General features: G+C 32.9%; 1 protein-coding gene across 11 annotated transcripts in view; it reads left to right on the forward strand.

Moving 5' to 3' along the window:
* The window catches only part of ADGRL2 (adhesion G protein-coupled receptor L2), a 337601-nt gene that overhangs the window by 247130 nt on the left and 63219 nt on the right, over nucleotides 1-27252 (forward strand). The window lies entirely within an intron of this gene.

Below are 27252 nucleotides of genomic sequence, written 5' to 3' on the forward strand. Positions count from 1 at the left end.
TAATTTTGTGATTTAAGATTGATGTACTGGAAAGTATTATAAACTATAAAACATATGAATGTTATCTCTTAACTGGAGAGTTGCCTTCCTACAAGTAAATAGAATATGAAAAATTGCTGCCAATGTTTATGGACTTTCTCTGCCATTAACACAGATTACCTAATTCTTGGCATCTTTTTTTGTTTTGTTAAGTTTAGTACTCGTGGCATCTTAATTAGAGTTTTCTTTTATGTAAGATATTAAAAAAGATTTAGTTATGATTGAACTAAGACAGTAATATCCAGCAGTTCCTGTTATTTAGAACATAAAAACTCTGATGGAAAACAAGTTTGACAGAGTTTGTTATATATTATTGATTTTGGATTTTTTAAGAAAAAATACCAGGAAAACCCTTTGTCTTTCTGTTTAAAGCCTTCACTCTCTCCTCCTGACTCTTTGCTTCCACTGAAAACAATCTTTTGTCCAGTTTTGTAGCTTATATGCTAGTCTACCTTAAAGTAGTACAGTAAATTTTCGGGGTCTGATCAGTGTAGGGACAATGAAAACATGCAAATGTGATAAGAGCAACGAAGGAAATAATGGAAAAACTATTTAAAAAAAAATCCAGTCCCTAAGAATATGGGTACAAATTGCTGTAAAATCTCCAATTTCATACAGAATACATATTAATGTATTTTTATTGATAGCACATTATAGTAAGTAGGTTTTTTTTGGTTAATGTTGATACTGATCAAGATATTTTTAATAAATAAGAGAATATATAATACTTTTGAAAGATTTCCTTCAAAATGTTTTTACGTTTAGTTTGAAAAGGGTAGTTATTAAAAAAAGATGAAACCTTATTTGCACAAATGGCATTGGATAAATGTTGCTTTTTTTTTTTTGCACAAAAGTCCTTTATAGACTATGTTAGATTTGAAATCTAGCTTGTGAAACAAACTGCAAAACATAATTTACCTTCTTTGGAAGAATGAATTTTGTGCACCAATAAGATAGTAATAGAAAAATTTGCACATAGTATTTCAAAAATTGGGAACCGCCTATATTAGGTGGACATTTACATGTTGATCCTACTATTCAGTGGTAGTGATATGAGATGAACATCTAAAATTAGGCCAGGGAGAAATAGGAAGTGAAAAATGATTATGTATAATTTTTATAGACTGACAGGCAAAAAGTAGTGGGAGTTAGTACAAAGAGAATCTGAAAGACCTGGCCCTGAGGAATTGTACATTGTAGGTAACATTTGTTTATGAGTTTATACATTTAAATACATGTTTTAGTATCTAGCACAACACATAAGACTTAACCTACTTCTAAATATAAATATAATGACATGTTATAGTAAATGTACAAAATAAGATAGCAAGTAATTTTCATTGTTTTATTATATTATAAAAGCAGGGCTACTTTTTTATAGTACATTTCCCCCCCCCCGCACTGGGCTGGGTCTTCATTGCTGGTTGAGCTTTTTTCTCTAGTTGTGGCAAGCAGAATCTACTCTTTAGTTGCAGTGCATGGACCTCTCATTTCAGTGGCTTCTCTTGTTGCAGAGAACAAGCTCTAGAGCATGGGCTCAGTAGTTGTGGTACATGGATTTGGTTGCCCCGTGTCATGTGGAATATCCCTGGAACAGAGATTGAACCCATGTCTCCTGCATTGGCAGGCAAATTGTTTGCCACTAAGCCACCAGGGGAACCCTTGATGGCACATTTTAAAGAAACTAAAGTTTGTGCATATTTAAATCCTGTGAAAGTGTACTGCTGTTTCCTTATTATGAAAATTTCTAATCAATTTATGGTGTGTTAGTGAAAATAAAGAGTTCTAACACTGCCTGTAGAAACTCTGTTTTTAAATTGTTTTATTATAGTAGTGGCTTTATAATTTTGTAATCAACAGTGATGATTTAAATGTTAACATTTTATTGACAAGGAATACAGTGTTAAGATGACTTAAATAATGAGTTTCACAGTGGTAATTTATCAGTACTCCATTCTGTGTATGCAGAGGGCCCTGAAAAACCACGCTGAGGAGTTGCCCCGACTTGATCCTTTAAGACAACAGGGACTCTGGGCTGAAAATCCACATGAGAATATCATTCAAAAACTGAAAAATCCAGGAGTGGCATGTAGGAGGGAAGGGATGCAGATGGCAAGGAGACAAGTAAATAGATCAGTACAATCATCATTTTCTCTATTATAAATGTAGCATTTATTGTTTGTTTTAATGTAAATACACCCAGAACCAGAACACCTGGTCAGAAAGAGGCCAGAAACTTCTGTGATCCTCTGTAATTCTGGCATGTCTGCATATCCTTGCAAATGTGAATAAAAAGTTTCCATACTTTAAAAAAAAAATAAATAAATAAAAATAAAAAAATAAAAACCCTAAAGAAAGTCTACCATATCTGACTGTTACGTAGTTTCAAATAACTGTAAGAAAAATAGGCAGATAATATTTTTGCAACTGAATTATTACAGAATAATTATTGACTATGTAGAATACTTGTCCCTTTTTAAAGATATTCTTTCAGTATTTACAAATAAAGTAAGAGTTTTTTCACCAAATCCTAATAATTTGGCAAAATTTTCCATTTATAATCGTCAAAAGATATGTTAATTTTAAAAATCAGACTTTTTTCTTTAATGTAGGAAATTCCTTTTTGGAAAGATTAAATAAAAGCACTAGATTTTTTTTTTCATTGTATTTGAAACTCCCAACTTTTTGCATATAATAATAGATAACACAGAAATTTCAATGCCATGAAAATATGTTTATATTTTACTTCAAGGCTTTCCTACCTGCCTTCCTCACTGTCATCACTTCACCAGTCAACTAAATAAATACACTTGTAATTCTTTGTGGTAAAAGTATTAATGATTGTTATTTATTCTCCATTTTATATTTCCTGCTTATTTAAAACTATGCAACCAAGGCTTTTTAGTAACTGATTCTATTATCTTTTAAGTATATTGAATGGCTCATCCTGAAAAATAAGAAATGAAACACTTTCCTAAATGATAAGTGTTTTAATACTCTATAAAATAATCACCATTAGAGATAATTTTTAGCACTCTTTGAAGATAATTGTTGTGAGTTCACTTAAATATGAAATAGTTTCAACACTTTGAATTCATTAAGCAAATAATGAATCTTACTACTCATCAAATACTCTGAAATATTTGGTGAATAACTAAATTAGAATTTTGCTAAAAATAGTGTTTGTAGGACTGGGTACTATCTAGTTAAAGTGATGTGCTAAATTTGTTTCTAAGTTACTCTTCTGTTATTGGTTATAACTCTCTTTGTTCATTTCTTCACTCTAAGAATTTGCCAATTCTCATCCAGGTATTCTGTTGCCTTAGATTATGGTTTGCAGTTGCCCTTAACGTTTGTTATAGCACTCTGGTCAGGAGATCTGAAAGTGAGAAAGTATGTAAATGTTTACTGTATTTTTAAAAAATAATAAATGTTAGGTTAATGGGCATAGGTAGGTTCAGTTTTTCAGAGTCTGAACTCATGCTATTAGATCTACATCAGTGTACCTTTCTCATTGTAGAGAGGTTCTAAAAGTAATCTCTACTGCCCTCGAGAAGATGGTGAAAATATTCCTCAGTTTTTCCCTATGGTGGGAAAGGTATATTTTGGGTAACTGAATCCAAGATAAGCCCTTTTTTTGTTTGTGTGGAAATTGCCCAAGGAAAGTAAAATAGTACCCTAGGCTTAGGGAACTAGCCTGGTTCTTTTTAAGATTTTAGCCATTTTTTTTAAGCCCACTTATGGATTCCAAGGATAGAACCTTAACAACTATAGTAGGTTTTTTATTAAACAAAATTGATTATATTTTTGGTTGTTAAACTACCAATTTAAATTCCTCTAAGTTGGAAAAGCTGGTGGAATATAAATAAGTAGTTAAGTGATCCATTGTTAATACAGATCTGGCACTCAAAAGAGTGTTGAAAGAAAAACATACAGATGAAGCAAACATAAATGTAAGGTTAGTAGTTTTAGGTGAATAGATGACATTACAGAGGTTATGCAGTTAGTATGTGCAAAAGCTCTAGAGAAGCCCTACACTTAAGGGGAAAAGGTAAAGGTACCAGGAAACCAGAATGAGAACAGGAGGGTAATGTCTCATAAGGCAGCAGTAAAGTATAAGAGAGATTCATTTTTTCCCTTATTGATGCTGAAGAATTTTATTCTACTTAGTTTAAATAAAAGAACATATTAGGCTTTTCAGGATAGGAGAGTTTCAGGATGGAAATCAGCAAAGCAGCATTCAGCCTTGCATAGACTAGAAGAATTAGGTACTACTGACGTGCTGTGATTCATGGGGTCGCAAAGAGTCGGACGCGACTGAGCGACTGAACTGAACTGATACATGCAACAGGTTGACTCACTGGAAAAGAGTCTGATGCTAGGAAGGATTGGGGGCGGGAGGAGACGGGGACGACAGAGAATGAGATGGCTGGATGGCATCAGCGACTCGATGGACATGAGTTTGAGTGAACTCTGGGAGTTGGTGATGGACAGGGAGGCCTGGCGTGCTGTGATTCATTGGGTCGCAAAGAGTCGGACACGACTGAGTGACTGAACTGAACTGAACTGATACAGTCACAGACATCCAAGAAAGGAATAAACACTAGATTAATGAAGTAGGAGTACAGTTCAGAGATTTTTAACTTAAGGGGAAAAAGTCTAGCTTTTTGAACATGGAAGCAATTTAATAAATTAAGTAAGAGACAAAACTGATTTCAGAGCCTAGATCTTGTCTAAAAAGTTTGGAATGATGAAAGTAAGCTTGATGAGTAGGGACCAAATTAATGTATTCCCATCCTGTACCCCATTCAATAACTTCTGTATCCTTGAATTTTCTTCTTCTAAACTTTTCATTGCCCCAACCTATTATCTTCAAATATGATAATTACATTTTAGCATTGTTAATACAATAGCAATTCAAGCGGTGATAATTTCTTGTGTGCCTGAGCATTTGATAAAAGGTGTCATTTTATATATATGTGCATTACTTTTTTGTTTTCTGTTCCATGATTCTTTATGTTACAGTAGGTCATAGAATGAGACTGAAAAAATGCGCACATTGACTTTTTCACCTCTCTTCTTGCTGTGAAGCAGGACACACAACTAGGGACTCTCTTTTATGAAGGGAAAAACGTAGGCCATTGCTTCTGTTTTAAGAGAGTTATTGAATAACAGATTGTTGGAACTACTGAGAAATTTGGGACTCATCATACGGTAGTTTCTCTCATTTCACGCTGAAAGTCAGCTGTCATTGCAGTCAAAGCACTCATTCACATTTGTAGCACATATATTCTCTTCACTTATTTTTAAAATATCTTTGGGAAGAAATGGGCAATATGATACCCTCTTTTTACTCTGTGAACCTTGGAAAAGGTTGAATTATTCGTCTCAAAGACTGAAACCTCAAAGTATCTATACCTGGAACCTCATTAATATCTTAGTTGCATGAAAATAATTTTTAAATAAATTTAATAATCATTTTAAAATAATTCTGTTATCTAGGTTTTATATATATACTTCTATTATTTTCAAGTATACTAACAGATACTAAGTGTGTATAAAGTATTTAAAGTAGGAGATACTTAAATGCATGCACAGATCCACACAAAACCCTCGTAGACAACTGATGGATGTTAGAAGATTCTCAGAAGTTAAACAAGAAAATTCATTAAATTCCAGTTGCAATTCTACAAGTGTTCTCTGCTAACTTCATGATTATAGATTTTGGTGTAGGCATGCTCTCCTTGACATAAAACCCTTTCCAATTTTATACTGATGGTTCAGTCTTTATAAAGAAACTTAATGTCCAAGGCAGAGCTATATGAAGGAGGTTTTATTTAATTCTTTGTTCCCTGATCTCTTTATAGGTATCAGTAAACTTAAAACCTGACTAAGATATTTATATCCCTTTCATATTAATTTTTAGTGGGAAAAATTAGCTAAATCTGCCTTATCTAATTCGATGTTTTATAATATTTTAGGGGTTGGCATATTTTATTTTTGTATTATTATCCATACTTGCTAGTTAGGGGTACCATTCTCTTGCTTAGTATATTTATTCAGTGCACCTATTCATTCTCATAGGGTTTAAGCCTGCATTTCTGAGAAACTGCAGTCTTACCTTTATGCTGTTTATCCCAAGTGTTTCTATCTATCTGTGGTGTCAGGTTTATCAGCCATTTGTCCATTAAGATAAAATGCATCTGGGGAAAAATAAATAAATACTACTAACTCATCATCTGTGTGATGTATTTAGGTTATTTTCTGTTGAGTGATGGATTTGCGCTAATTCTTTCTCTCTTGCCTTAGTTTGTTTTAAGACAACTAACTGGAATTATAAGCACCTCTCTTTGTCCAAGCATTAGGAGGTTATAGTACAAACTCTTGAAACTTAGTACAGTAAATAACCATTAAAGCTGTTATTGATGTATCTAATTGGACACATACTTTGCTTGTCACTTACTGATAGGCATTTAAACCAAAGCACTCATTATAGAAAGGAAAGACTATTGGCGGTAATAAACTTGAACCATATTAAACAATCACATTTAGTGTGCAAAAATGACTAAGAAAATGGCTTAGAAAACAGATCATCTAAATATCCCTTATGACCGTGCTTATAAAATGTAGGAGAAAGGAACAATATCACGTCAAAGTTTCTACCCTACAGAGTCCTCTGTTTCTTCTTTAAAGATGAAAATTGTAAAATAATTCTGTTGGATAATGAAGACTGAGAGTAAAAGTGTGAACTTCTGGTTTTACTGGTACTACTTCCCTGTAGCTCAAAAGGTAAAGAATCCCTGGGTTGGAAACGGTTTGATCCCTGGGTTGGGAAGTTCCTCTGGGGAAGGGAATGGCAATCCACTCCAGTATTCTTGTCCGGAGAATCCCATGGACATAGAAGCCTGGCAGGCTACAGTTCATGGGGTTCTCAAAGAGTCATACATGACTGAGTGACTAACACACATGTGTGTGCACACACACACACATACACACACACAGAGGTAATATATGGATTTTACCTCCGTATTGTTGGTCAAGGAAGCCAGAATCATTTTCTCTACGGACACTACATTACTGATCTTAAGAATTTCCTAAGGATTATTCAGTGAAATTGAGAGCCTTAAATAATACCATAAGAATTTGAGTTTGATTGGATTTTTGGACAGATACTGGTCAGATGAAAGATAGGGATGATAGTTTTTAAAAATAAAGACATATCTCATTTAAACTCTGGTGTTTTTATTTTTGAAGCTAAAGTGGAGAGATGAATAAATAAAAGTAAATGTGAACATCCATTTGATATAGATTGTAGTAATCTTTTCATAATCTTAGTTATTATTTATTCTAGTTTTCTCATTTGAAAGATTAGTTTCTGGATGAGATGATAGTGGCATTTCAGTAGTACATGTGTGGTCATATATCTTGTAGATATTTACTCTTTTAGAGCTTTCGCTCATACACTAAACATTGGTTTCTATTTAAAAAGTAAATTGATTAATTTATTAATTGACAGAAACCAAGTATAATTCAGCATTGTTTTGCTAAAATGTTCTGGCCAATGAAATGTTACATAACTAGATGAATGCATACTAAGTCTGCTTACATAAGACTTATTTTCAAATACCTATTTGAGTAGTTTGTGAAAGTGTTTCTTTTTATTGTGTATCTGGTTTCTGAAGTCATACTTCTAGTATCAGTGTATAAATATAGATTATAAGAATCCATAAAAGAGTATAACTTGTAAAAAGAGTTTAGTTTGAACAAATAAAAATTGATATTCAATCACAGTTTTAAAGAAAATAGCACTCCAGTACTCTTGCCTGGAAAATCCCATGGACAGAGGAGCCTGGTAGGCTGCAGTCCATGGGGTCGCTACGAGTCAGACATGACTGAGCGACTTCACTTTCACTTTTCACTTTCATGCATTGGAGAAGGAAATGGTAACCCACTCCAGTGTTCTTGCCAGGAGAATCCCAAAGATGGGGGAGCCTGGTGGGCTGCGGTCTATGGGGTCACACAGAGTCGGACATGACTGAAGCAACTTGGCAGTAGCAGCATAAAGAAAATAAAATTTTGCTTTAAAATTTCAAATAAAAAATAACCACTGATTTTTTAAATTATGGTCTTTTTTTCTATTTCTTCTCCTATGGAAAACTCATAGATAAATGCTACTGAACTGTGATATATTGCATATTTTCTATCAGTATAAAAAATGAAAAATTATGATTGCAAATTCACTTAAGAATTTGGAATTATTTATTTTGTACAGTTCATATTGGCATTTTTATTATCAGTTAATAAATTTATATATTCATTGAAGCTTTGGAATAGTCTCCACTGTATGAAAATATGCTGTTTATTATTTTGTACATTTTATTATGTCATAAAGAGAAAACATAATTTTGAGTAAAGTTGAGAATTTTCCATTTTTATAATTTTTTTATTTTACTGAAGTTTCTAATTAAGCTAAAAACGTTGCCTATATGTTATTTGGTAGAGAAATATTTTTAATCCCTTGTTTACTATAAATACTTGTTTTATTTTCTTACTAGCAGTTTAACTCCTTGACTTTGCCACATCAAAAACATAGCCATTGTGAGTCGTTATCATTCAATTGTTCAATTGTTTAAAAACAGCTAAACTATCCTTTATTATGGCCCCGTTAATTTTTCCATTGGTTATATAATGAGATTGCACACCTATACTATATTAACAGTAATAGGAAACACCAGAGCAGATATTTGCTTTGTATATTTCCTAAGGAAATTTATTGTGGGTAATTAGATTTCTAGTAGTATTTTACTAATATTTACGTCTTATATATTTTTGAGTCTTAAATCCTTTTTACTATTTTCTTCAGATATCTTTTTCGCAGTTTAGTTAGGAGTTTTAGTGCTGTTTGTTATTTCATAATTAAGATGAGAACTAGTATCTCTCAGTTGTTTCTAGATAAAATCTAGTTTTTAAGAAATACAAAGAAGTGAGCAATTCTGTAGTCTTAATATTTATTTCCTCTAAACCAGTCAAGTGTATGGTGTAACTAATGTGTGTTGCAGTTCTCCCAACCTTTTTTGACATAAAGACATGGTTTTCTTCAATAAAAGACATGGTTTCAGAATTCCTCTTGGCCTTGAAGAAAATGTCTGAAATGAGAGTCCCTGTATATAGGTTGTCAACTTCAAGACACCTTTCTGTTTTTGACTTCTTAATGAAGTCACCTGTAACTTGTGAAAATAGTACTGTTTCTAAAGGTAGATTTTCCATCAGTCTCTTAATGAATCTTAAATATCAGAGCGCTTTAACTTTCACAGGCCTCTTGCACGACATTCTCAGGGTCCCAAGCAACATGCTCACAGGGTCACATTTTTGAAAATTTTGCTGAAGTATGGTATTTAAACACAATCTTTTAAGGTTTTGATTTCATTCTCTGACTTCTCTGTTGTAATTCCTCTCATTTATGGTTGCTTAGGGGGGTCCTGTTAAGTGTAGGTTCCATTGGTGATAAATTCAGTTTGAGTTTAATGGGCTTATTTTTATGTTGTTTTCTGGACACTCATGTGCTCATGCTCAGTTGCTCAGTCATGTCGACTCTTTGTGACCCCATGAACTGTGTAGCCTGCCAGGCTCCTCTGTCCATGGGATTTTATAGGCAAGAATATTGGAGTTGTCTGCCATTTCCACCCCCACGTATCTTCCCAACCCTTGTTACAGTTTTGTTTTGCTAGCTATTCTGGTGAAGAACTGGCCTCTAAAAATACTCCTGTTACTCATTATACTGTCTACTGATTGTAACATAAATGTGAAAGGTAGGATCAGTTCAGTTCAGTTCAGTCACTCAGTCGTGTCCTACTCTTTGTGACCCCATGGACTGCAGCACGCCAGGCTTCCCTGTCCATCACCAACTTCCAGAGCCTACTCAAACTCACGTCCATCGCGTTGGTGATGCCATCCAACCATCTCATCCTCTATAGTCCCTTTCTCCTCCTGCCTTCAATCTTTCCCAGGATCAGGGTCTTTCCCAATGAGTCAGTTCTTTGCATCAGGTGGCCAAAGTATTGAAGTTTCACCTTCAGCATCAGGCCTTCCAAAGAATATTCAGGAGTAATTTTCTTTAGGATTGACTGATTGGATCTCTTTGCAGTCCAAAGAACTCTCAAGAGTCTTCTCCAATACCACAGTTCAAAGCATCAATTCTTTGGCGCTCAACTGTCTATATAATCCAACTCTCACATCCATACATGACTACTGGAAAAACCATAGCTTTTACCCGACAGACCTTTGTCAGTAATGTCTTTTCTTCCAGGGAGCAAGCGTCTTTTAATTTCATGGCTGCAGTCACTATCTTCAGTGATTTTGGAGCCCAAATAGATAAAGTCTGTCGCGTTTCCATTGTTTCCCCATCTGTTTGCATGAAATGATAGGACCTGATGCCATGATCTTAGTTTTCTGAATGTTGAGTTTTAAGTCAACTTTTTCACTCTCTTCTTTCACTTTCATCAAGAGGCTCTTTGGTTCTTCTTCGCCAAAGGTGGAAGGTCAGATATCATATTACAATTTGAATGTGTCCTATAGGACCTGTAATATATGTCACGTGGTAGAGGAATAATGTTTAACATGTATGGAATTGAAAGCTAGACTATAAAATTCTTTTAGTCGTTAAATGTGTAAAACGGCAAGCGGGAGATTTGGTTCTTATTGATAACTAATCAAAACTGAAGTTCTTTCCTGCATATTCTTGGTGTAAAGAACATAAAGAACAGATCAAAGGTAGTATGTACAATTATAAATGTACCATACTGTTCTCCTTTTTTAGTGAGTACCATATAAAACAAAATCTATCAGAATGCCTGTGTTTGTGGAGCACAGACTATAGCATTTCAATGAATGTGAGCACATTGTAGGTATTTACCTAATGTATCCAAACCATTAAAAATGAAAAATAGATTTTGATCAGCTGTTTAGGTGGTAAAGCAAAATTATAGAAAGTAATACTATGAAATTGTGAACAGACATTCCTGAGGTATTTGGTGAAAAAATATATTAAGGAATTGTAAATGAATGGAAAGCAATTAAATTATTAAAATGTTGTTTTGGTTTTCTGTGGCGTGTTACTGTGATACTTGAAGGCTTTTAAAAATTAGTGATATTTGTTGTGCTTTCCCTTTTTTCCTAAATAATTGTTCACTTTGGTACTGTATTTTCTACTTGCAATTTTTTTCTTAAAGTGTTAACCCTGTTTTATAAGCTGTCCTTTTATATAAACTTGAATCCATTCCTACTATTTTTATTTGTAATGTGTTACTAGAAATTGGCACACTTTTCCACTATATAGTCTTAGGTTAATGTGTGCATTTCAGGATATTTCTTTCTTTTTAATTGTATTTTATTTTGTCTCCTTTATATTCCAAAGATTTAGGGTTTGAAAGAAGAAAATTGAAAAGATAAAATTTTAACAAATCAGTTTATTAATTTAATTAAGTAGATAACAAAATATTCATTCAATAAAAGGGCTGAGATAGGAAAACATTAACATTTTTACATTTTTTGTTAAATAAATGCTTGGTTTGAAGCATTTCTGTTATAATATAAACTAAGGTAGTTTTAAGCTATTTGAGGTTTAAACAGTCACTCAAGAAATTATACTAATGAGTTTTTTTATATTTTCTTTCCATTGTCCCAGTTTTCCGGGTTTGGAAATTTCCTTCACCCCCACTTCCCACTCCTATTAAAACCTTTATGTAACAGAAAACATTATCTTTAAACTATGATGATTTCATAGTAATCATTAAGTGATTAATAATGATTTCAGTGGATTTCTATAACATCATCAAAAATCTTTTTATAAATCAAAGGTTTCTTTTTACTCTCAGAACTTTTGAAAACAATACAGCAAGAGGATGGAAGAGAATGAATTCTAAATTTTCTATCACATTTAAAATTTTTCTCATTTTATTCCACACGTTAAATTAACTTATGACACAGTCCTAAGATGTTATCATTGTTAATTAATGGAATTCTGTGTATATAATCTAAAAGACTGTTTATAAGTAACTTTTGAAGTCTAGCTGCGAGTTATTATGTGGGTGAGTCTGTACCTTTTAAAACTGTATATAGTCAGGTATGTTGGGTCGAGATATAGATTATGGTCGTTGCAAATATATTATCTGATGCGTTGGTTTAGAACCTTTATATGTGCATTTTTGTTTCTTTCAACCCTTGACAAGTAGACCTTTATTAGTCTGTGATGATTACTGAATATGAAATGTAACCAAGATTATTTTTATTCAAATATAATTTAAATATTCATCAAAGAGAAGTTATGCTTGAGACTGACAGAGACTATTAACATCAAAAAATATAATTAACTGCATTGGGTATCATGAAGCAGAGTTAGCCAAATAGCCGAGAGGTCTAATTGCTCCAGAGTTTGAGAAGCAATGGTTTTATTTTATGCTGTAGCTGTGGAATTAATAGTAATGTGGTTTCCTATGTGGGCCAATTAAAAAAATGCCTGTTAAGGTTCATTGCTCCATAGGAAATCCATTGAATATCGCTTAGTAAACAGGATTGACATATCAGTGTGTACAAGAAGATAAAATACAATAAAAACCATGAAAATGAGAAGTGGTAGTAAAAGAACTGTTTTTGCAAACAGTCCATTAAACTCTACAATTATAGCATGTTTGTGGATGTTATGGTATGCCCTCCAGATTCCTGCTTCAGACCAGGCCATTTTCGCCCTGCCATTTTCCTCAGCTGCCAAGGGAGTTGCCTGCAGAGGGGCTCAAAGTGAGTCCCTGCCCAGGAACTGCCATGGGCTAAAGGGATCATAAATCCTTCTCCCTAGTGGAAGTCCACTAGAATGCCAAAGTGCAAAAGGTTGGCCTCCTAATTTTTGCTGCATTTTAAGACATTTCTGAAGAGCTCTCCCAACCTCAGAGCTCCCACCCTGAGGAATTTGCTAGGCCTTTATTTGCAGCCAAATTGTATTTCTCAGACTACCTAATCCTGCTTCGCTTAAGGCTTCACTGATAGTTCTAAGGGCATTATAAACGTCTCAGAGACTGTGGCTCAAATTCTGCTTCCCGTGTTACCCAGCCTAAGAAAGGTAGTAATAATGATAAAAACAAGTCCTATCAGTGGTATTGGTTACAGATATTAAAGAAGTCTGACAGTTAAAAACTAAAACAGTTTAAAGCACATTTTAAAAATGCCCAATTCAGGTCTTAAACATGGCATTTTACATTCTAAAGTTTATCTTTTGTCATGTTGTTCTTTTTCTTTAATAAAGGTAATATTCTGACCTGTGTGATGCTGTTCTGCCTTTTAGTTGAATACAAAAGGAAAGCATTACTGATTGTACCCAGAAGATTTTTTTCTTGTCCAAGATGTAGAGATGTAAAAGTGGGCAGACATTCTAATGGCATTTTGACATTAATGAGGGTGCTGAAATGGAAGAGCTAAAAGGTCAAAGATAAGAGCAGTAGCAAGATCTTCCAATGTTTCTTTTTCATAATAATGACATCAAATATATTTAAGAAACTATTATTTCTAACAAAATATGTAATGTTATGTGTGAATGTACTATTTTAAGCATTAGACTACTTTTTGTAAATAAAAATAAGTCTAAAACTGGCTATAAAATATGCAACTTCAGATACAGATTTACAGATAATCTTGTATTTAGCTGTATTTTTTGTAAGACATTAAAGTCTTAAAATAGCAGTAGATTTTAATGTGTACAGTATAATTAGGTAGAGGTTATATCTTTAATCTGCAGTGATAAAGGTGTTTTCCTGGTCATTCATTATTGAGTATGCTTACCCTGTTTATATCTGTGGCCTAAGAGGGCATGTTAGCTTTCAGAAGAACAGTGTTGCTGTTTCACAGCACACAGCCCTGTACTCCCAAAGCCTCTACATGGTGTTAGTGGTATTTAAAACTCTTGAGTCTGACATTTTATAGGTCATGATGAACTGAGCTTTCACGATGAACTGAACTTAGTTACTGATATGAAGCTTAATTTAGGCTAGGAATGTTACATGGAATGGAAGCCTTCTGCCTTCAACTGTTAGAAACTTATGCAAACCAGGTAAATCAGAGTTTTATATGGTTATAGAACTATGCTTCACTTCTGAAAATTATCTTTCATTCATTGATTTATGCTTCCAAATAATTACTGAGTTGTGTGGTGGGCAAACTAATGTGTCAGACACTCTAAGGTATTTGGGAACAATTGGTGAGAATATATATTTTTAAGTGTACACACTGGCATTTATGAAGTCAATACATTTTAGAATAAAGCACAGTGCTATCCATGTGGTTCAAAGATGCTTAAAGCAGATACTCCCCCTTCCAAGATTTATAATCTGTAAAGAAGATGAGATACATACAGAAATAACTCTGATACCAGATCTCTCAGATAGCACAGTAGATTTCTAAAAACTGATAGAGAAAGGAAAGTGATGTGCAATGTAGTGAGGTAGAAAACTGTTGAGAGAGTACTGAGTAGGTCTATTAAAGGAGTTATGCAACTTCTGTCCTCACTTTTTTGAACTTTCTACACCACACTGCATCTTATTAATGTTTTCCTTCCTTTGAGGTATTCTGAATTCTCTTCTTGCACTTAGACTACAGAGGAAAGGATTTTTCAAAGATTGGTTTCTTTATATATTTCTCAAAGGAATAGTTACATAAAATATTATATTTAAAATTTTAAACTCTGTAATATAGAAAATAGCACTAGGGTTTTAAGCCCTTCATATTGACTCTGAGAACAACGAAGTTTCCCTTACAGAGAATGGTAAAACATAATTTCATATCCATGTGTTTATTTTCTTCTGCTTAGATATTGCTTGGATATGGTATAATAAGTGTATAACTGTACTTTCAAAATTGTAGGTAATTCTCTAACTAGGGTATAGCAGCAGATAATGTCTTATATCACTGTTTCTAGTGCCAGAACCACCAGTGGATATAAAATTAACTTTTCCTTCCTTCCATCCTTTCTTCCTATCAGTTTAGGTATCTATCATTTATCTATCTGATTTTAGATAATTTTTTGCCTTTGTGATTGAGATGTAGCAGAGGGCGTTTGCCTTGATCTGTGCTTTTTTTTAAAAACAAGCACTTTTGGTAATATTCTGTAGACTGAATGCTTATGGGTAGATGTTCAGTTATCGAGAATGCCATCAGCAATGCCTTGTTGCTGTCTTATCAGCTACTTCCTGCTGTCAGCTTGGCACTTCTTTCAATAGAAAAGGATTTGCATCAAATGTAATGCCTTATTATATACAGCTAACATGGGGTTTTTAATTGTGCAAACACAGGAGACTCCTGCAGTGATAGTCAATTTGATAAAAGGATTAGATTATGAATATTTTGTCATGATTAAAGATTAGTTCTGATTTATCAGAAGTAAGCCAGTGAAATTTGCTGTATATTTATCAGTTAGGTGAGACTCCATTAATTTTGACAGTGTATGAACCACAGAGTATCCACCTCTTTATAATTCTCTGATGAATTTGATTATTTATATTCAGATTATGGGTATTAAGGATTGTTTTTAGCCTTCTGCACCTGCTCTACTGCTAAGAGTATCCCATGAGTCTGTGGTTCCAGGCTTTTGTTTTTATTGTTTTTCATCTCTTATCTTACAGGATACTTAGGTAAGCATCTCTACAAAATTTCTGCAGTTTTTATTAAGGTAAATGACATTAGTATGTACCAACAGGAGATTTTCAGTTGTTCTTCCAATTAAAAAACCCTCAGTAAAACACAGAGGAATGAGAATTCCAATTTAGGAAGTAGTTATTGAGTGAGCACTTTTTGCCCTAAATAGGACTAGGCATTCCAAGGAATTTAAAAGAAGCCTAACAACATCTAACTGAGGAGATAAGACTAGGGTCCTAGAAACAGCTGAAGGCATTCATGGTATGAGAACTGATACAATGAAGTGCCTAACACTCTTTGGGGGTATTTGAAAAAGAATATAAACAAAAACATAAGGAGTTTACAGCTTAATTTTAAACATGGAAAATACTGGTGAGTTAAATAACAATTTTATGCAAAATATAGAATAGAGCCACAAAGCAGAATATGATTAATTGCCGGATAAATTATATAGACAGTTACTGCCATAGGGAAAGGAGAGAAAGATCGCTTCAGGTTCGCGTAAATGGGGAAGAATTTAATACTGTTTGGCCAGAATAGTTTCTGTGCTAGCCTTCTCTTCCTCTTCCTTAGCAGATGCTTCTTGCAAATGTGTGTTTCTTTTTGGCTTGCATTAAGGGCATCACTGTGAGTTGGAATATAGGAGTTGATCCGACTATTAGTCTGGTGTCCTCAGTTCAAAAAATGCTCTACCCTCAGAGAAAAGATTCTTCAAATGATTCTTCTATAAGGAAAAAATAGCTCAAGAAGTGTATAGACAGTGTTTTCTGTGAGAATTCAGTTCAGTTGCATCTTTTAAAATTAGAATAACATAAGGATTACAAGATTATGGTTTTTATGAGGCACAAAGTTAGACCACATAATTAATAAAAAAGATTCATGACTTGCAGAATAATTGCATAGCATTTTGTTTTCCGAGAGTTTTCCCTTTGTTGATCACTAATGTGATGTATTTCCCTGTCCTCCAGCATTAATGTATCAGTTCAGTTCATATTATTAAGATATTGCTCACTTTTGCTTTTTCATCCCCCTTTTACACAAAACATTTCTATATACTTGTTTATAAGTTGCATGAGGAAAATAAATTACTGTAAAATAAAAGTAATAAAAACAGTGCATTTAACTGAAAAGCAAGTTTGATGAGGAAAGAATGTACTAAAAGTTGTGAAAGATTTCTTACTGAACGAATTCATTTTGGGTAAAAACAGCAGTGCTTTCTTGCCTCTTGATTTAAAAAATGAGCACGTACAGAATGTAGTCATTTTAATAAAAAACGAAAAAAATTTCCTGAGTCAATTTTAAATACTTTAACAAAAAGTTGTATTTTTTTGACTTAACTTTTGCATAGATAGTCGGTTTTTAAAAGCCACACCACCAAAAGTCTTATGAATTTGTTTCTGTGCTTTCATTTTGATTACATAGAAAGTTCTGTGAACATTAGCTGCTGTGCTATAATCAAAGTGAGGTCTGTAAAAGAAGAAATTTATTAGCTGTCAATTAGACTAGAGATGAATTTCTTTTATATGCAGAGATTTATAATACTGACTAAATGACATCTCATGAAACATCTTAGGAGGCAGAAAAAAATATTTATGGAATAATTTTCCTGTTTGTCAAAATCACATCTAAACCAAGGGTGTTATCTTTAAGGTGAATTTAAAATAGCAACAACAAAAATCTAGTTTACTCAATTTTGCCCTCTAAAACTCCTTTTAGTTGCATGTTCTTTTGCATTATTTCAAACTCTAATCCTCTGAGCGGGCAATTAACAGACCAGAAAAGCCATTTGTGGAAAAGAAGAGCCATAAGGGTGAAAATATTTCTTCACAGAATGATCTTTAAGAAGTAAATAATTACAAAAGGCAAAGATTTTGGATGACCAATCTAAATCTGAGGATAATTAGAAGGAATAGAGTATGAAAATCAAAATGTTTGAAATGTACAACAATTCTCATATCATAACAAGACTAATTAAATATTTAGAAACCAAAAATCCCCTCACAATTTGAGGAAAAATAACCCATGACAAAAGGGTCTGTAACTTTGCAGATAATTAGCAAGGGTTATAGAGAGGAAAAACATCATAGATTGGCTCCAAGGCTCTGCAAGGTCATGTCTTATTATGCTCTGTCTTTTATATGGTCTGGTAACAAGTTTCTTGCTAATTTAATCTAACTAGGTCATCCCATAGTGATTTCCCATTTCCCTTGTTAAAAAAATGTGATAGTTTCTGCAAGTACAAACTATAGTAGGTTAACATTTTTATAAATAATTGCTCTTAATTGATACAGGTCATAATAATTTTTTTGAATTATTAAAAGCAGAGGTCTTGAAAATTTGGACTCAGAAGCAGTATTTTTAAAGTACTTCAAATATTTATAGTTTTTATCCTCACTTAAATTATCTTGTTCTTTTCATTAAGTATTTAGACCTCATGACCCTGTGAATGAACCAGTCTCAGTGGCATGCTTTGTAAATAAATATTTCTTATTTTGCTATTAAAAACAAGTGCATTTTTGTTGAATGTGCATTTCTACAAACAAGAGAATTTGTACTGGATTAATAAGGCTCTGAGTCCAGCCTAATTTGCATTAAACTGACCCCAAGGTCTAGTAAAAACTGCAAGGAATTTCAAAGGTTCCTAAAACGTAGAGAGTTGTTTTTGGAAAATCAGCATTGCCATTTCAAAAACCTTATTTTAGTAATTAATGTGGAATTTTTGAGGGGTTGTTTTTGAGTTTCTGAGATGCAAATTTAACTATAAATATTAAAGTATGCATACTTTGTGGTTTTAATTCCTAATACAGAATGATTATGGAAGGTATCAGTTTCATGTTATCCCTGTTTTCAACACAGTAAAAACTAGAATGACAGCCTTCTGGATATAAGCCTGCACAGGATTTTATATCAAGCTTTTGTTGATTTTCTGTAGGTTACCTGATACTTATTTTTTTCATTTTCTATTATTACATATTTGTTATATATGATAAACTTTTTCAGTCAAATAGGTTTATATTTAAATATGATAGGCTAGAAAAATAATTTGTAGTTTGGCATATAGTTATTTAAATAATAAATTGACTTATTCTATACTTTTTTTCCAAATACAGTTGCAAAGATTAAATCACAGTCACAATTTTTAAAAAAATTAGAACTATATTTCAGATTTTTGAAAATACCAGTATATAGGAAAAGGAATGGAATAAAATTATATTATTTTTCCAAATTATGTATCCATGCATGTATCAGTATTCAAATATATTAGGGTAGCAACTTCATTTCAATAATTTCAGTTTCATTTCAAGGATTTTGTAACACTTTAGAAAGCACAATATATAATTCTTTGAGTGTAACATCCTAACGTGCCTAAAGAATTAAATACTATATGATGGATAGAAATCTTCTACAATACACAAATTATTAAATAAATTATGAGAACATAGTTATGTGACAAATGGGAACATTACTTTAGAAGACCTCTTTTTTATCGTATTAATTACACATCATTTAGCTTCCTAATGTTATGTTTATGTAGCAATTAGTTAGGCTCACAAATCATCATTAATAAATATTTAAAGAAAGCAGGACCCACTTTCCTTAGCTGTTCAGAATGGAAGTTTAGGTGATAAAAGAGCATTTCATTATACAGTTTAAAAAAAATGCTTGATTTAACATTCAACTCAGTTTCCCTCTTTTATCTGTATCATTGTAATCTTATATTTTGGATCATAACTTCTTTTTATCCCCTCAGTTTATTTGATGGCTTTGTTTGAGCAAATTTATTTGGGAACTTAACTATTCATGTTTTAAGGTAATCTGCTATGTGTGTAAAAAAATATACTGTAAATATGGACTCAGAAAGACAGGGTCCCAGTGCCTAGAATACTGCATTCCTTGATCATTTGGAATTGTTAGTGCATGAAAAAGTTATTTGGAAGATAAAATGTACTTTTTCCTCCACCCTTTAAATTAGATCTGTCTCCTTAGTGTTGTATTATTGGCTTTTGTGATACAAAACTATCCAAATTGACAGAATTCTCTGAGAATCAAGTACAGCTGACTGAAGAAGAGTTAGATGTTTGATATTTATTTTCTAATAACTTTATTTATAAGCAGCAATAATCAGATTAACCATTCATTATTATTCATTCAAAAGCAACTACTGAATTGTTACTGTGTACCAGGCATGTAATCACCTCCAATAAAAATGTATAGCTTGACAGTGACCGTTTTTCTTTATTTTCATTTTATTTTTTTGTCCTCTCAGCAGCGTTTGTAAATTTTAAAAATTTGTGTTCTTGAAGATAATAAAATTTACTTATTGATGTATGATAATTTTTTGGTAATTGATACTCAAGAATGAATATCATTTCTAGTCTTTTAATTAGGGAATGGGTTTATAGTATCAACTGTAGGCATTCTGTCCAGTTAGAAAAGTGCAGATTCCCCATTTGGATGTGGTATGCTGCTGCTGCTGCTAAGTCACGTCAATCGTGTCCGACTCTGTGCGACCCCATAGATGGCAGCCCAACAGGCGCCTCTGTCCCTGGGATTCTCCAGGCAAGAATATTGGAGTGGGTTGCCATTTCCTTCTCCAGTGCATGAAAGTGAAAAGTGAAAGAGAAGTCGCTCAGTAGTTTCCGACTCTTAGCGACCCCATGGACTGTAGCCTACCAGGCTCCTCCATCCATGGGATTCTCCAGGCAAGAGTACTGGAGTGGGGTGCCATTGCCTTCTCTTTTGGATGTGGTATAAACTCTTCCAAAGTACTTCTGTGAATGTGGTGTTTACATTTGGCTCTTTGGAAAGGAATATCATCACATGTTACCCTTGTACCTTGAAAGCATTTATTTCATCTCCAGAAGGTATCTCAAGAAAGAAACAGACTTTTTATTACTCATATTTTATAATTGAATTTAAAAAATAACAGATGCCACAAGGAGATTGAAATTATTGGAGCAATCTACACTACACATACATTCTCAATAAAGAATTGGTCTAATTCTAGAGGGTGACTCCAAATTTCAGCAAGCACTTATTTTTAGTTTCTGTCATGATACACTGAGCTTTTCTGTGGAATGCTGGAGTATTTGTTCAAGTCGGTGGATTTTGCATTTTTAATCTTCCTTAGAACTGTGGTGAATAATAGCCCCTGGCAGGAGATAATGAAATTTTCTTAATTTATATTTTCAAGCAGAAGCTTCAGTGGAAAATGGCATCCTATGGCCTGGAGACATAGCTCTAGAGCAAGTTTCAGGGGAGATGCAATAATAATGCAGTGCCATCGAAATGGGAGTGATGGGACAGTGAAGAAGTAATTTAAGGAAGAAAAGAGAATGTACCAAAGCTTTATTATAGCATATCTAATGATCTGGGGAAGATTCCCAATGGTTTTTGGAGCATGACTGGAGAGAGTAATGTTATCTTGCCAAAACAGAAGCCCCTGCTTAATCAGCAGAACAAGACTATTGATTAAAACACCTCTCACAATAGATTACACATGGAATCTCATCTCCATACTTTGCACTTGGTAAAGTGTAATAATGAGCAGAAGATAATCAAAAGAAGAGTAAAAGCAATTTGTTGGGCATTGTACAATTCAAAATTATAGAGTTGGAAAGGAAACAAATTTGCTGAACTACTTCAGCCTGTTTTTAAAACCATACACAGAAAATCATATGGGAAATACAGGGAATGCTCTGGAAGAACAAAAGATATTCTGCACCTTTAAGGTTTCAAATCTATCTCCAGTTTATATAAAGGAGTACTTACTCTTATTATTGATATTTTTGTTGTTATTGGTAATTCATATTTGTTGAGGGATTCTGCAAAGGGTTTGCTTACATTATCCTATTTAACCTTAATGACAGAGTTCTAAATTTTACAGATAAGGAAGCTAAGGTTGAAAGGTTTAATACATTGCTTATGGACTCACAGTTAAGTAAGCAGCAGGGCTGGAACTAAAACCTTAATTCTGTTTTATTCTAAAGCCTCTGCTTTTAAGCACTAATCTCCCCAATTAGCAAATAATTGTGCTTCTGAACAGAGTCAAATGATATGATATACTGATGATTTTTATATACTTTATTCTCAGATTATAATAAGTAATGTGTGCACTGTTCCTTCTTTCATTTACAACTTTAAAAGATTAAGGAAAGCAGCATATTAATAGCTTGTTTGCATTACTGATGTTTCATTAGAGATGAAGCACTACTGTCCGCAAAATAAAAAGATGATGTTTCTTCAAAATACCACTGTTCATCTGTGCTGATAGTTTCTAAGTAATTTCCATATACTAGTATGTAAATTAATGATAATACATCTTTATAAAAAGACATTTTTATCAATTATACATTTTTCTTGGCAACATTTATCTTAATTTCAAAAAAATACTATGGATATCTTAGAATTTAATTTTGAAACCTAAGAACATTGACTACCTCTAAAAAATAAAATAGACTTATAATACTTTGAACTTCTTCAGTTCAGTTCAGTTCAGTTCAGTCGCTCAGTCGTGTCCGACTCTCCGCGACCCCATGAATCACAGCACGCCAGGCCTCCCTGTCCATCACCAACTCTTACTATCTGCTAATTGTGATAGTTAAAAGATACTCTAGATATTCCTGAAAGTATTTTTCTCTTACATACTGTGCACAAACCTAGACAATATCACTGACTTTAAATATCATACTCTAAGTTTTGCTAATAAACAGGTATATTGATACTCCATTGTACATGGAAAGTAAATTCTATTGGACCATTAATCTCCAAAATTTTTTGTTTTATTTTCTTCAGCTTTTGAAATGTAATTTAGCTTTATTTGTGAATATAATTTTTCCCATTGGAGTAGAACGACAGGAATGAGTTTCTAAATAATTTTTTAAATTCAGATGTTTTTGTTCCATTTAAAGCAGCTCTATGGCCTTTAAAGCAGGATTTTGGATTTTCTGTGTGGTGGGTTTCATGATTAAAATGTAAATTTTATGAATATTAGTATCAGAAATAATTATATTCTGGTATCTCAACTTGATCATGTCACCAAGTATTTATTATTAGATTTATTTTACTTACATATGGAATTCTAAGGATGTTACATTATTTATATATTTTAGGTTTGAAAATTAGAGGAAGAAATATTTAATATGATAGAAAGGTGTAACCTAAAATAACGTATAGAAATAATACAAAGGTGATTTTTTTTAACGGTGCTTTTAAACCAGTGATGTGAAATAATGTGTAGCCTTTTACCTATACATGCCAACTTTTGGAAATTTTTGGAAATGTCATTAGAACATTAAACATGACTATATGCTTAGAATTTGAGATTGAGTACATATGTAGTTTTACATTTACTTATTTGATGATGTTAAATCATATATCCAAGAAATTGCTTAAAGGTAAATTTTTGTAAGGACTGCCTTTATGTCCCTTGAGTTCTTTCTAAAAACAATAAATAGTATGTTTTCCTGTAGTTGAGCTACTTTATTAAAGTATTTGAATAGATAAGTCAGAGGTTAAATATAGAAAAATTTGCAGTGGTTTCATTGGGTTTTGATTTGATTTCTGGTACTTTTAATGACATCTTGTGTCTAGGAAACATAACATTTTTACAGATTACCAAAAATTTTATTTCCAGGTGTATTTAGTGTTACATATTTTCATTAGCTAGGAAAAGATTGCACTTTCCCTCTGTTGTTGAAAATGGGCTCAACATGTGATATATACATGTACTTAGAATTTGTACTTACTGAGACCTCTCAGGTTAGGAATCAAGGGATCCTTGATTCTTGTGATTAAAATTAGCAACAGAAGATATGTTAACATTGTAAATTGTACCATGTACTTGCTGCATAAATCATATTCATCACTAAACGCTTTTCTATGTCACTTGTATTTTATTAAGATTTATAGAGCAAAAGCATGTGTTCCCATATATAATCTAGTCTTTACTAATGTACCTAAACCTGCCTCTAACCCAGTGGTCCCCATAAATCAGAATCATCAGTGGAGCTAGTTAAAGCAGATTGCTGGGTACTAGCCTCCAGAGTTTCTGAGGCTGTTAGTCTTCAGTGGGACCTGAGAATGAATTTCCAACAAGATCCCAGTTGATGCTCCTTGTCTAACAACCACATTTTGAGAACCAGTGCTTTAACTATCCTAACTCATTGTGTATCCTTACAAACATCTAATAAAATAAGTTCAGTTATTTAAAAGCTGAAGTGTTTCTTTATGAGAACAGTAATTCCATTTCCTTCAAGTCATAAAGTCCACCTATTTAAAAAACCCAGTTTATCCTCTTCTGCCTTGTTCTTATTCATACTGAATTTTTATGTTTCACATTTAAGAAAAGTATAAAATTTTAACAGAATGAGTCCCCATGGTATTGCTAAATATACTGATACTTTCATTGTTCATATAGCCATACCTTTATGATAAATCTTTTTCTCTGGAGGAAGAGAGAGAAACTCAAGCCTGAAAATGTTCTTAGGGCTGAGAATGCAAACAACTGAATGCCATTCCTTTGTGGGCTTAGTTATGACTTTTTATTTTCATTAGAATGAAAACTTGAAGCTGAGCAGTTGGTGGGAATTTACTTTGCTTCTGTGGCTAACTAATTGCTTTCTTTTTCCCTGTCTTAAATAATAGCAGTTTGTAGTTTCACAGCCTTACTAACAGCATAATAGTGAAGGAATTTTCTGATTTTTCTTAGTACTAACAGCTCACATAGGGTGTTTCCTTTTCCCTTGTTCCCTTACACTTTCTGTATTTGGAAACTTAAGACTACTTGCTTCATTCATAAAAGAATGTACATAGTCTGTATTTTTATTTCCATCATTTGGTCTTCTAAGATTTTAGGTTTTCTTTCCCATCAATCAAGATACTGATGTGCAAATCTGATATTCTTACACCTTTGTGTTCCTCTTCTTGCTGACCCTTTACTATTTTAGTACTCATGTTCCTTTTTTTTTCTTGATTATTTTCTTGCACTTCTGATGTGTAAAACAAACCTTTTTGACATCTTAGGCTGTGAATTCTAGAAATCTATATAACTGTATTTGTAGGAACTCTATTAAGTTTCTTAACCTTTTCAATTTTACTTAAACACTTAGCCCTAAAGTTAGTACTTTTTGCTGTCTTGTGCAATGTGATTATTAAGTGAAATAAAAATTATGTGATTGATATAAATTATTATAATTGCTTGTGACATTAATTTGAACTTGTAATTGTGGTCAAATGACAAATGCAGAGTTATTCAGAAAAAGTAAATATGAGCAATTATTTTTCATTTTATGGTGTTTATCTTCAATCCTGGATGTTCATTGGAGGGACTGATGCTAAAGCTGAAACTGCAATACTTTGGCCACCTCATGCGACGAGTTGACTCACTGGAAAAGACTCTGATGCTGGGAAAGGTTGGGGGCGGGAGGAGAAGGGGACGACGGAGAATGAGATGGCTGGATGGCATCACCGACTCTGTGGACATGAGTTTGAGTGTACTCCGGGAGTTGGTGATGGACAGGGAGGCCTGGCGTGCTGTGATTCATGGGGTCGCGGAGAGTCGGACACGACTGAGCGACTGAACTGAACTGAACTGAACTGATCTTCTTTTAAACAAATTAATGGAAGCAAGACTACGTAGCTCTTATATACTTCCTGCAAACATATTGTGACATTGATTGTTATTTTATCAGGTTTCTATCAGGAATATATTTTGAATAAATATTAAGACCATTTTTATAAATATTAAAACATGGCAGAGCTTTGTTGAGTGGCTATAAAATGTATATAGATGGGGTATATGAAAGGGGTACCTAACCCACAGGAGTTTAGATTTCTCTGATTTTGAGAAGTTTGAGGGTGAATTAAAGGGAGGATCTTTGTTGGTATGAATAAGTACAAGCAAGGAAATTAAAGATTTTAATTTTTGATGGGGACTAGGTTAGTGGTTGAGAATTCCTGAGGTCAAGAAACTTTAAAAGAAGTGATGAGCTCTTACGAAATTAATGAACCAGTTGAAATAATAGACATTGATCTATTGAGAAATCTTAAATCCATTTGTGATTTAAAATTTTAGGATATCAAAATTTTCCATGAGTCATGTTAAAATAATTCATTTACACTAAATGGAGAAGCACTGGCAAATTTCTTTAAATGATTGAACCATTTAAGAGAAGTACTGAATAAATGGATTTGTGCATTAGTTTAATATTTGTATAAGCAGTTTTAGCTATAATTTACTTAATAGTTAAAGCATCCACTTGAAGTTCATTTTATTATATCTTGACCTATAAAATTTGCATAATTGATCCTATAGAAGTTTTCAGGTCTTGCTGCTCTGCAGGGAAAATCAACCTGGTTTGAGCTGAAGTGACTCTAAGGTGCATGACTTACATACCTACTCCTCTCTGAAATAGTTCTCCTTCCCCTTACTTGAATTAGTTGTGCTAAAAACCAGGCTTTCATTCTTTATTTGCCATTCTATAGTCTAGTAATGCACTATGGAATGTCTCACACTCAAATTATTAAGTAAATTTTGTTAAAATTCTATTCTGCTTGCTTTGTCTTCCTAATTTATGTACTAACAGAAAATATGGTAAGAACCCTGCAAACATTCCATTGGATTGTAATCAAGTCAAATTTAAAAGAAATTAAATTTAAATTTAAAAGAAAGTTAAATTTAAAAGAAATAGCTTTTGCCTTTATATAACTTATAACAAGATCATTGGCACAAATTCATAGAACTTAAATAAATAATCATCCTGCCTAGAATTCTAACTTAATTCTAATAGTCTAAATGACAATGAATCATTGACAACACAAAATACTGCCAATAGGAATAAATAGGGCATTCCAGGCCTCATGTTAGTGACATTCTTTTTAATGTTGTATTTCAGGGAGTACTAATTTAGAAAAAGTGACTGTATAATCATATGTTGAAAATATAAATATATTGATCTGTGAAAACAGTGAGTGTAATGCAATGCTTAGACACTCAGTATGTACCACGCACTATGCTAAATGCTTTCAATGCATTCTATCATATAGGTAGGTCAAAAGCATGGAAGGTGTAATCTATTGGCTTGGTATCTGGTATTCAAGAGTGTATAAGTATCTGTAGTAGAACACAACACAAAAACCTGATTTAGAGAATAAACTTAAAAACCTGGCTCTTCCTTTGTTTTAATATGTTGTCAAATTTTATTTCCACACTGTTCAATTTATGACTCCAAGTTTTGTTCAGTTCCTTTCTTCTAGTTCAGTATTATTTTTAAGTGCAATTTTAATTCTAAAATACAATAGGAAACCAAGTAAGTTTTACTTTCAATACATGTTGAACATGTCAAAAACTTCAATTAAAATGTGTGCTAAAACAACAGAAAACTATCAATGATTTTCTTTTTATTTCCAGTTAAAATTCATTGTGACCCATGATACAGACGTATGACAACATAAATAAAATAGGACTTTTTGTAACTCTTTCCGTTCCGTTCAGTCACTCAGTCGTGTCCAACTCCTTACAATAAGCTATTGTCAGTT

Source organism: Moschus berezovskii, chromosome 4 (genome assembly GCF_049115385.1).
Source record: "Moschus berezovskii isolate FMDL1 chromosome 4, NW_MosBer_1.0, whole genome shotgun sequence".
Taxonomy (NCBI): Eukaryota; Metazoa; Chordata; class Mammalia; order Artiodactyla; family Moschidae; genus Moschus; species Moschus berezovskii.